Source organism: Somniosus microcephalus, chromosome 3 (assembly GCF_052327205.1).
Source record: "Somniosus microcephalus isolate GS21.2 chromosome 3, FLI_Smic_1.0, whole genome shotgun sequence".
NCBI lineage: Eukaryota > Metazoa > Chordata > Chondrichthyes > Squaliformes > Somniosidae > Somniosus > Somniosus microcephalus.
In genome coordinates this window covers 366957503-366969944 of record NC_140989.1, presented here as the reverse complement: position 1 = coordinate 366969944, position 12442 = coordinate 366957503, and the positions used below count along the sequence as shown (strand labels likewise).

The following is a 12442-nucleotide window of genomic DNA, read 5'->3' as shown; positions in this document are numbered from 1 at the left end:
GAGGGCAGTCGGGACCTCAGTTTAAGAGGTCTCATCCGAAAGACAGCACCTCTGACAGCCTTTGAGTCAGAAGGTTGTGGGTTCAAGTCCCACTCCAGAGACTTGAACACAAAAATCAAGACTGACACTCCAGTGCAGTACTGAGGGAGAGCCGCACTGTCAGAGGAGCAGCACTGTCGGAGGGGCAGTACTGAGGGAGAGCCGCACTGTCAGAGGGGCAGCACTGTCAGAGGGGCAGTACTGAGGGAGTGCTGCACTGTCGGAGGGGCAGTACTGTCAGAGGGGCAGTACTGAGGGAGAGCCGCACTGTCAGAGGGGCAGCACTGAGGGAGAGCCGCACTGTCGGAGGGGCAGTATTGAGGGAGTGCTGCACTGTCGGAGGGGCGGTACTGAGGGAGTGCTGCAATGTTGGGGGGCAGTACTGAGGGAGTGCTGCACTGTCAGAGGGGCAGTACTGAGGGAGCGCTGCACTGTCGGAGGGGCAGTACTGAGGGAGCGCTGCACTGTCAGAGGGGCAGCACTGTCAGAGGGGCAGTACTGAGGGAGAGCCGCACTGTCAGAGGGGCAGCACTGAGGGAGAGCCGCACTGTCAGAGGGGCAGCACTGTCAGAGGGGCAGTACTGAGGGAGTGCTGCACTGTCAGAGGGGCAGTACTGAGGGAGAGCTGCACTGTCGGAGGGGCAGTACTGAGGGAGCGCTGCACTGTCAGAGGGGCAGCACTGTCAGAGGGGCAGTACTGAGGGAGAGCCGCACTGTCAGAGGGGCAGCACTGAGGGAGAGCCGCACTGTCAGAGGGGCAGTACTGAGGGAGCGCTGCACTGTCGGAGGGGCAGTACTGAGGGAGTGCTGCACTGTCGGAGGGGCAGTACTGAGGGAGCGCTGCACTGTCGGGGGGCAGTACTGAGGGAGCGCTGCACTGTCGGAGGGGCAGTACTGAGGGAGCGCCGCACTGTCAGAGGGGCAGTACTGAGGGAGTGCTGCACTGTTGCAGGTGCCGTCTTTCAGATGAGACGTTAAACCGAGGCCCTGTCTGCTCTCTCAGGTGGATGTAAAAGATCCCATGCATTCTTTCGAAGAGCAGGGGAGTTCTCCCTGGTGTCCTGGGCCAATACTTATCCCTCAACTGACATCAGTAAAACGGATTATCCGGTTATTATCACATTGCTGTTTGTGGGAGCTTGCTGAGCGCAAATTGGCTGCTGCATTTCCCACATTACAACAGTTCAAAAAGTACTTAATTGGGTGTAAAATGCTTTGGGATGTTGTGAAAGGTGCTATATAAATGCAAGTCTTTCTTTCTTTCCTTCAATACAATTGGCAAAAGAACCAAAGGGGAGATTTTTTTTTAACACAGTTGTGGCGGAGCCACTGAATGACTCTGGGCAACCGAATATAATTCCCTTTAACGATGTTCTAACACCAGCCTAAGCCGGTACCATTGTGTTAGACATTACTTTGTTTTGTATATAGTGTTTGTATGCACGGGGTGTGGCCCCTTTAAGAGCGCGGGAAAACGCGGGCAAACGCGATGACGTCACGTCACAAACCACGTGACTGCCCAGGCAGTCCTCGTGGAATCTCCATCTTGTTAAGACCTGTTTTTCGTGGCTCTCCTGTATTGATTTCATCAAACTGTTTGAACTCGTTTAGTTTTACATTAAAGACCTGTTTGATTGATCTCCTGAGTCGACCTCAGTTATTAGTTAGGAATTCATCAATTCCTACACAGTGAGTTTATGATCTGGAATGCACTGCCTGAAAGGTTGTAATATATGTGGGTAGAACAAATGAAGGACAGAGACAGGATGAGTTGCGAGTCAAGGTGCTTGTTTACTGGGCCAGAGCGAACTGAGCATGTTCATACTTAACCATGTGACAAACCATGTGATAATATATTACAGTGAAAATGTACATATTCCCCTCTCAAATACAACAAAACTATGGTCCCACCTTTCCCAGTGTTACATGTACCAAATAACTAAGACTCCTGGATTTTTTTCTTTTAAATCATCTACGAATGCTACAAGTGAACTACAAATCCAGTTTAATAACAGGTTTGCGGAGCCTTCCTGATCTCCTTACTGAATGTTTTGGTGTTGAACCAGTTTTCGGGCTGTTTTGTTCTGGTTCCAAACTCAAAGACGATCCTGTTTCCATCTCCGACGTGTTTGAACCTGGTACTTCAGTTACTGAAGTCTGAACGGAGTCAAACTCATGTATGTGTTCATGATCAAGTGGTTCAAGATCACGTCTTGGTTCATCTCCAGCAGAGATCATTTGATCTACATGAGCACTTCGGATGTGGTCACCACTCTCAACCAAATATCTCTTGGTTCCACCAACCCCTACTAAGGTTCCTGTATCCCACTTGTGTGAACTCGACTTGCCAGGGGGACTGAGAACACGGACACACTCGTTTTGTCTGAAACTGCGTTCTATCTGATTGCTGTCATAATAACGTTTCTGACTCAACTGTTTCTGATCAACTCTTGAGCCCAAATTTGGTTGAACAAGACTCAACCGTGTTCTCAATCTCCTCTTGATCAAGAGTTCTGCTGGGGTATATCCAGTTGTAGTGTGCGGAGTAGTTCTGTACTTCAGCAAGAAATTTGCCAAACGTTGCTTCATGCTGAGTCCCGAACAACCCTGCAACACTTGCTTTTTGAGAGCTTTTACTATTCTGACTGACCTTTCGGCTGCTCCGTTTGAAGCTGGATGATATGGTGGAACGAGAGTGTGTTTGATACCGTTCCATTTCATGAACTCTTGGAATAGAGCAGAACGGAACTGAGGGCCATTGTCAGAAACAAGCTCTTCAGGTAAACCATGACATGCGAAGATAGACCTCAACTCATCTATGGTACGTTCAGTTGGAGTATTTGAACCCATGTGTTTCACTTCAATCCACTTTGAGTGACTAGTGACAAGTACCAGGAAATAATCATTTGCTTTCTCACTGAAGTCCACATGCGCTCTCTGAAAAGGTCTACTTGGCCATGACCAGGGTTGTAGTGGAGTTTTCAGTGGTTTGTTTCTGCAATTTTGGCAAAAGCTGCATTTGCTAGCAAGTGATTCAAGATCACTGACCAATCCAGGGCAATAAACAAAGCTTCTTGCAATTGATTTCATACTGACGATCCCTGGATGCTCAGTATGAAGTTCGGCCAGAATTCTATCTCTCAAAGAAGTAGGTACCACCACTCAGTTTTCCCACTGGATACAACCTTGCTCACAAGACAATTCAGTACGACGGTTATGGAATGGTTTCAACTCTGTGTCCCGACACTGATCAGTCCATCCATTCAAGGTGTTTTCATACACTCTTCAGTACTAAGTCCTTCTGAGTCTCATCTGCAATCTCAGTTGCATTCACGGGAAAATCTTTGTCAACTGCACCTAGCGTGAAAATCTCACCTTCATTCCCAACACACGAGTCTTCATGTGGCAACCTGGACAAGGCATCTGCGATTGCGTTTTGCTTTGAAGTGCGATAGTCAATCAGGTAGTCATATTGTGACAACAACACTGCCCAATGCTGCATTCTTGATGCGGCCATTGCAGGGATGGCAGATTTGGGCCCCAATATTGCTAGGAGCGGTTTGTGATCGGTTATCAGGGTAAACTTTCTGCTGATCAGGAATTGTTGGAATTTCTTGATTCCAAACACTATAGCGAGTGCTTCCTTTTCAATTTGCGCGTAGTTTCTTTCGCTCTTTGTGAGGGTTCGCGATGCGAACGCGATTGGTTTCTCTTGGCCGTCATCCATTATGTGACTTATGACAGCTCCCACACCGTAACTAGAAGCATCACACGCTAACTTAAGCTCACGCTCTGTGTCGTAGTGCACAAGTAGAGCACCGCTAGAGAGACTTCTCTTACAAGCGTCATAAGCTTCCTGTTGCACTTTTGTCCACTTCCCTGGACATCCTTCTTGAGGAGCTCGTGCAATGAAGCCAACATGGTCAATAACTCAGGTAAGAAACGTGCGTAGTACTGGACCATTCCAAGGAAAGATCTTAACTCAGACATGTTCTGTGGCTTTGGAGCATTGATGACAGCATCAACCTTTTCCTTCACTGGTTGCAAGCCATTTGCATCAACTTTCAAACCAAGGTACACAACCTCAGGCTGCACAAAAGCACATTTGCTCCTTTTCAATTTGACAATTTGGGATACTGTTGACTCTTTGTCAACATTCAGCTGAGTGTAAGCGTGCGACAGGTCAAGCTTGGAGAAAACCTTTGACCCCGAGAGTGCTGCATACAAATCTTGCGATGTAGGTAACGGGTACTGCTCATCGTCAACTGCTTGGTTGATAGTAACTTTGTCGTCACCGCACAAGCGTACAGTTTTGTCTGCTTTGGGCGCTACCACAATCGGGGTAGCCCATTCACTTTTGTCAGTTTTTACTAGCACTCCGTTCTCTCTGAGCTTCGCTAGCTCTTCCTCCACCTGACTTTTTTCAACCCATTGCCTTACAATAGACAGGCTTCGCGTTGGACTTGATGCAGATATGCTCGTCATACTTAGTGTTGCCCTCATAGCTGTCTGTGAACATGCTTTTATATTTGTTCAGCATTGTGTCGAGTCACTTCTTTGAAGCATCTACACTGAAGATGTTTTTCCAGTCTAGTTTTAACTTTTTCAACCAGTCTTTGCCCATGAGGGTTGACCTGTTGTTGTAGCTCGCTACAGTAATAGGCAGCTTTACTGACTGGCCGTTGTGCTGAACTATACATTCCATTTGTCCACGTGTCTCTAGGATTTCTCCGGGGTAGGTTTTTAACTCTACGGTACTCTTTGTAAGTGGAATTTGATTAAACTTACTCTCATATGTGTCCTTACTCATGATAGAGCAGTCCGCTGTGTCGATACACATATCAATATATTGCTCGTTGATCAAAACTTTTGTACGCAAGTCTTTCTCACAACTATTAGCATTGCCGCTAGTGGCATAGATACTGTAGATGCCTAGTCTTCAACATCAGGCGTGTTCACTTCAATATTGTGAATTCCTCCCTTTTTTCGCTGCTTTGCATTGCCACTAGAATGGTTCTTACTTCCTGCTTTCGATCTAGCTCTGCAAGCTGTTACTTGCTTCTGGCAGTGAAAACACTTCGCATTTCTGTATTGGCAGGTCTGGGGTGAGTGATTTCCATTGCAGCGATAACAATTCACTGAACTGCTCTCACCGACATGCTTTTGACTCGGTCTCCCAGCTTTAGGTTTGGCGGTGGCTTTGTGACTGTAGACCTCAGCTTCACTAATCACTAGGGTTGGACGGAGCTCCCTAGCATTCTTAGACACCATCTCCATAGATAGGGTGATTTTGCATTCTATGTGAAACGTTAGGTTCGGAGTGTTCAGTAACTTGGACTGTGTGCGCTCATCCACCAGCCCACACATAAACTTATCTCGCAACACACAATCCAACCATGTGCTGAAGCTACAATGCAAAGACAGGTTTTTAAGAGCTACAATGTACTCACTGATGGTTTCACTCTGTTTTTGGTTTCTGGTACCAAACTTCTCGCTCTCCGCTATTTCTACTGGCTTTGGGTCGAAATGGTCCTCGAGTTTCTCGACAATATCCTCAAACGACGCATCCTTCGCTTTCCCTGGTGCGAGTAGGTTTGTCAAAGTTCCGTAGACATCTGGCCCGATCGCCGTTAGAAAAAGTGCTTTTTTACGTTCACGAATTACTTTATTCTGTTCTTTGAACATTCTCATCTGCACCTTCGGTCTCAATAATGTTATTTGCCTTAAAAAAAAACATCTCCATCCGCTCAGTGTAAGAACTCAATGGTTCGCGAGCTCAGTCATACAGGCCGGGGCTTCCGATGAATCCCGTAGGCGCGGCCATGATTGTCCCAATCCCGTTGATCAGTGACTCAGCACGCTACCCGTGTACCTGTGAGAATCAGCGCCGCTGTTGCTGTGTATACATACACATGAAGGCGAAGCACAGACGATTCTGCATCAGCATTAACAGTAAAACATCACAAAAAAAATTCAGTTTAGGTATCACAAATTCACCTTAAATGTTTCCACTCGAAGGTTGAACACTGTGTCCTTCCATGATCCCTAAAACTGGCTTTGGGATCCCATTGTCGTCGCCAAAAATGTAATATAAGTGGGTAGAACAAATGAAGGACAGAGACACGCTGAGTTGCGAGTCAAGGTGCTTGTTTACTAGGCCAGAGCGAACTGAGCATGCTCATACTAAACCATGTGACAAACCATGTGATGATATACTACAGTGGTGGAAGTAAATTCAATAGTAATCTTCAAAAGGGAATTGGACAAATACTTGAAGGGAAAAAATATTCAGGGCTCTGGGGAAAGAGCGGGTAGTGGGACTAATTGGAGAGCTCTTTCAAAGAGCTGGCACAGGCACGATGGGCCGAATGGTCTCCTCCTTTGCTGTAAGATTCTATGGGGGGAAAGTTCGGTTGATTTGCGGCTCCCGTTAGGGCCCTAACTAGCGCCTGGGTACGGCGCCGCCAAAGCCTCCCGTGAAATTCAGCGGGAGGTTAGCGGCGGCGGTAACCGTTAGAGCCCCACGGCGCTGTGCCTCAGGCGATGACGTCATCGCCGTGCGCAGTGCCCCACTCGCGATCTTCAGAAGCGCCCCCTGACTTACCGCCGGACGCTATGTCCGACGGGGTCAGGGGGGCCTACCTGCGACCGGGGCGGCGCAAATTAACGGGGAGGTGCCGGGCGGCCAGCACCTGCCGCCTCCCCCCCTGCTGCCATCCCCGGCCTCCTGACCAGCCCCCCCCCGCGGAGTGCCGGCTGCGCTCCCTGAGCCCAGCACTTCTCTTGACTGCCGGGCTGTTTTGCCGGCACTCAGATCCCTGGGGGGCCCAGCTGGGCCCCGGGTCGCGCTGCGCAAGGCCCCTCCCCTTTAATAAGGGGAGAAGGCCTGCAGTACTGAGGCACGTAGTGCCGCGATATTCACTCGCAGCGCCCCAAGAGGGAGGCGGGGCGCTTCCATTAACACCCCGCTTCCCTCTTGGGGCGCTACCAGTGAATTTCGGGTGCGGGGGCGCTAATTTTTTCGGGGCGCTAAAAGTAGCGCCCCGGGAAAGTTAGCGCCCCAAAGGGGGCGTGACCCAATTTTTCCCCGTGATTCCAATACTGCGGATTACGCACAGCCTACTGGCATTTATTAAATGCTGAAAGGTTTATGCCTGCCTTTCCAACTAGTTACTGAGATACAGCAGGTGAGACGTACAGCTAGTTACTGAGGTACAACAGGTGAGACGTAGAGCTAGTTACTGAGATACTGCAGGTGAGACGTACAGCTAGTTACTGAGATACAGCAGGTGAGTCGTACAGCTAGTTACTGAGATACAGCAGGTGAGACGTACAGCTAGTTACTGAGATACAGCAGGTGAGACGTAGAGCTAGTTACTGAGGTACAACAGGTGAGACGTACAGCTAGTTACTGAGATATAGCAGGTGAGACCTACAGCTAGTTACTGAGATACAGCAGGTGAGACGTACAGCTAGTTACTGAGGTACAACAGGTGAGTCGTACAGCTAGTTACTGAGATACAACAGGTGAGACGTACAGCTAGTTACTGAGATACAGCAGGTGAGACGTACAGCTAGTTACTGAGATACAGCAGGTGAGACGTACAGCTAGTTACTGAGGTACAACAGGTGAGTCGTACAGCTAGTTACTGAGATACAGCAGGTGAGACGTACAGCTAGTTACTGAGATATAGCAGGTGAGACGTACAGCTAGTTACTGAGATACAGCAGGTGAGACGTACAGCTAGTTACTGAGATACAGCAGGTGAGTCGTACAGCTAGTTACTGAGATACAGCAGGTGAGACGTACAGCTAGTTACTGAGGTACAACAGGTGAGACGTAGAGCTAGTTACTGAGATACTGCAGGTGAGTCGTACAGCTAGTTACTGAGATACAGCAGGTGAGACGTACAGCTAGTTACTGAGATATAGCAGGTGAGACCTACAGCTAGTTACTGAGATACAGCAGGTGAGACGTAGAGCTAGTTACTGAGATACAACAGGTCAGACGTACAGCTAGTTAATGAGATACAACAGGTGAGTCATACAGCTAGTTACTGAGATACAACAGGTGAGTCGTACAGCTAGTTACTGAGATACAGCAGGTGAGACGTAGAGCTAGTTACTGAGGTACAACAGGTGAGTCGTACAGCTAGTTACTGAGATACAGCAGGTGAGACGTATAGCTAGTTACTGAGGTACAACAGGTGAGTCGTACAGCTAGTTACTGAGATACAACAGGTGAGTCGTACAGCTAGTTACTGAGATACAGCAGGTGAGACCTACAGCTAGTTACTGAGGTACAACAGGTCAGACGTACAGCTAGTTACTGAGATACAATAGGTGAGACGTACAGCTAGTTACTGAGATACAACAGGTCAGATGTACAGCTAGTTACTGAGATACAGCAGGTGAGTCGTACAGCTAGTTACTGAGATACAGCAGGTGAGATGTACCGCTAGTTACTGAATTATAGCAGGTGAGTCATACAGCTAGTTACTGAGATACAGCAGGCGAGACGTACAGCTAGTTACTGAGATACAGCAGGTGAGACGTACAGCTAGTTACTGAGATACAACAGGTGAGACGTACAGCTAGTTACTGAGATACAGCAGGTAAGACATAGAGCTAGTTACTGAGATACAACAGGTCAGACGTACAGCTAGTTACTGAGATACAATAGGTGAGACGTACAGCTAGTTACTGAGATACAACAGGTGAGACATACAGCTAGTTACTGAGATACAACAGGTGAGACATACAGCTAGTTACTGAGATACAACATGTGAGACCTACAGCTAGTTACTGAGATACAACAGGTGAGACGTACAGCTAGTTACTGACATACAGCAGGTGAGACGTACAGCTAGTTACTGAGGTACAACAGGTGAGTCGTACAGCTAGTTACTGAGATACAACAGGTCAGACGTACAGCTAGTTACTGAGATACAACAGGTGAGACGTACAGCTAGTTACTGAGATACAGCAGGTGAGTCGTACAGCTAGTTACTGAGATACAACAGGTGAGTCGTACAGCTAGTTACTGAGATACAACAGGTCAGACGTACAGCTAGTTACTAAGATACAACAGGTGAGATGTACAGCTAGTTACTGAGATACAACAGGTCAGATTTACAGCTAGTTACTGAGATACAACAGGTGAGACGTACAGCTAGTTACTGAGATACAGCAGGTGAGACGTAGAGCTAGTTACTGCGATACAACAGGTCAGACATATAGCTAGTTACTGAGATACAGCAGGAGAGTCGTACAGCTAGTTACTGAGACACAACATGTGAGACCTACAGCTAGTTACTGAGATACAGCAGGTGAGACGTACAGCTAGTTAATGAGACACAACATGTGAGACATACAGCTAGTTACTGAGATACAACAGCTGAGACCTACAGCTAGTTACTGAGATACAACAGGTGAGACGTACAGCTAGTTACTGAGATACAACAGGTGAGTCGTACAGCTAGTTACTGAGACACAACATGTGAGACCTACAGCTAGTTACTGAGATACAACAGGTCAGACGTACAGCTAGTTACTGAGGTGCAACAGGTGAGACGTAGAGCTAGTTACTGAGATACAACAGGTCAGACGTACAGCTAGTTACTGAGATACAACAGGTCAGACGTACAGCTAGTTACTGAGATACAACAGGTGAGACGTAGATCTCATAGAGTCATAGAGTAATACAGCACGGATAGAGGCCCATCGTGTCCGCGCCGGCCATCAAGCCCTGCCTAATCTAATCCCATATTCCAGCATTTGGCCCGTAGCCTTGTATGCTATGGCATTTCAAGTGCACATCCAAATGCTTCTTAAATGTTGTGAGGGTTTCTGCCTCCACAACCCTTTCAGGCAGTGAGTTCCAGACTCCAACCACCCTCTGGGTGAAAAAGTTCTTTCTCAAATCCCCTCTAAACCTCCCGCCCTTTACCTTGAATCTATGCCCCCTAGTTATTGACCCCTCTACTAAGGGAAAAAGCTCCTCAGCATCCATCCTATCTATGCCCCTCATAATTTTGTACACCTCAATCATGTCCCCCCTCAGCCTCCTCTGCTCCAAGGAAAACAAACCCAATCTGCCCAGTCTCTCTTCATAGCCGAAGCGCTCCAGCCCTGGTAACATCCTGGTGAACCTCCTCTGCACCCTCTCTAACGCGATCACATCCTTCCTGTAGTGTGGCGACCAGAACTGCACACAGTATTCCAGCTGTGGCCTAACCAGTGTTTTATACAGCTCCATCATAACCTCCTTGCTCTTATATTCAATGCCTCGGCTAATGAAGGCAAGTATCCCATATGCCTTTTTTACCACCTTATCCACCTGTTCCGCCGCCTTCAGGGATCTGTGTACTTGCACACCCAGATCCCTCTGACCCTCCGTCTTGCCTAGGGTCTTTCCATTCTTTGTGTATTCCTTTGCCTTGTTAGTCCCCCCAAAGTGCATCACCTCGCACTTTTCCGGGTTAAATTCCATTTGCCACTGTTCCGCCCATCTGACCAACCCATCTATATCGTCCTGCAGACTGAGGCTACCCTCCTCGCTATTTACCACCCTACCAATTTTTGTATCATCCGCGAACTTACTGATCATACCCTTTACATTCATATCCAAGTCATTAATGTAGACCACAAACAGCAAGGGACCCAGCACCGATCCCTGTGGTACTCCACTGGCCACAGGCTTCCAGTCACAAAAACAACCTTCGACCATCACCCTCTGCCTTCTGCCACTAAGCCAGTTTTGTATCCAATGTGCCAAGGCACCCTGGATTCCATGAGCTCTTACCTTCTTGACCAGTCTCCTGTGCGGGACTTTATCGAAGGCCTTACTGAAATCCATGTATACCACATCCACTGCGTTACCCTCATCCACACACCTAGTCACCCCCTCAAAAAATTCAATCAAATTAGTCAGACATGATCTTCCCTTGACAAAGCCATGTTGACTATCCCTGATTAACCCTTGCCTCTCCAAGTGGAGACAAATTTTGTCCCTCAGGATTTTTTCCAATAATTTTCCTACCACTGATGTTAGGCTCACTGGCCTGTAGTTCCCCAGTTTTTCCCTACTACCCTTCTTGAATAATGGTACTACATTAGCGGTTCTCCAGTCCTCTGGCACATCCCCTGTGGCCAGAGAGGTCCTGAATATATGTGTTAGAGCCCCCGCAATCTCCTCCTTTGCCTCACACAGCAGCCTGGGATACATTTCATCCGGGCCTGGGGATTTATCCATTTTTAGGCCAGCTAAAACCGCCAATACCTCCTCCCTCTCGATGTTAATATGTTCGAGCATATCACAGTCCCCCCGCCCTATTTCTATGTCTACATCGTCCTTCTCCATAGTGAAAACAGATGCAAAAAATTCATTTAGAACCCCTCCTACATCTTCCGGCTCCACACACAGATTGCCACTTTTGTCCCTAATGGGCCCTATTTTTTCCCTAGTTATCCTCTTACCCTTAATATACTTATAAAACATCTTCGGATTTTCCTTTATTTTGCTCGCCAGTGTTATTTCATGGCCCCTCCTTGATCTCCTAATTTCTTTTTTAAGTATCCCCCTGCACTTTTTGTACTCCTCTGGGGCTTCCTCCGTCTTTAGCCTTTTGTGTCTACCAAAAGCCCTAGTTACTGAGGTACTGCAGGTGAGACGTACAGCTAGTTACTGAGATACAACAGGTGAGACGTACAGCTAGTTACTGAGATACAACAGGTGAGACGTACAGCTAGTTACTGAAGTACAACAGGTGAGTCGTACAGCTGGTTACTGAGATACAACAGATGAGACCTACAGCTAGTTACTGAGATACAACAGGTGAGATGTACAGCTAGTTACTGAGATACAACAGGTGAGACGTACAGCTAGTTACTGAGATACAACAGGTGAGACGTACAGCTAGTTACTGAGATACAACAGGTGAGACGTACAGCTAGTTACTGAGATACAACAGGTGAGACGTACAGCTAGTTACTGAAGTACAACAGGTGAGTCGTACAGCTGGTTACTGAGATACAACAGATGAGACCTACAGCTAGTTACTGAGATACAACAGGTGAGATGTACAGCTAGTTACTGAGATACAACAGGTGAGACGTGCCGCTAGTTGTTCTCGTTCAGGAATGATGGGAAAGAATGTTATTGTTTGCTCACAGTTGCGAGATAAATCCACAGGGATTAGTTTTGGAAATGGAAATATGCCTGAGGCCGCAAGTGTTTCAAATTCTTAGCAATTTTCGTACCTCAGACAGATGTTTGATGCAAAGCCTGTCTCAAGGGGAAGGACGTACATCAATGCAGTGACAAATCTATACTATTAAACACAAGATCTCCTGGAAACAGATGTGTGTATGCTCAGTGTAGTAATGCTGATCATAAAAAGCA

General features: G+C 47.5%; 1 protein-coding gene across 1 annotated transcript in view; it reads left to right on the top strand.

The window, feature by feature from the left end:
* col24a1 (collagen type XXIV alpha 1) overlaps positions 1–12442 on the top strand; it is a 677579-nt gene that overhangs the window by 443608 nt on the left and 221529 nt on the right. The window lies entirely within an intron of this gene.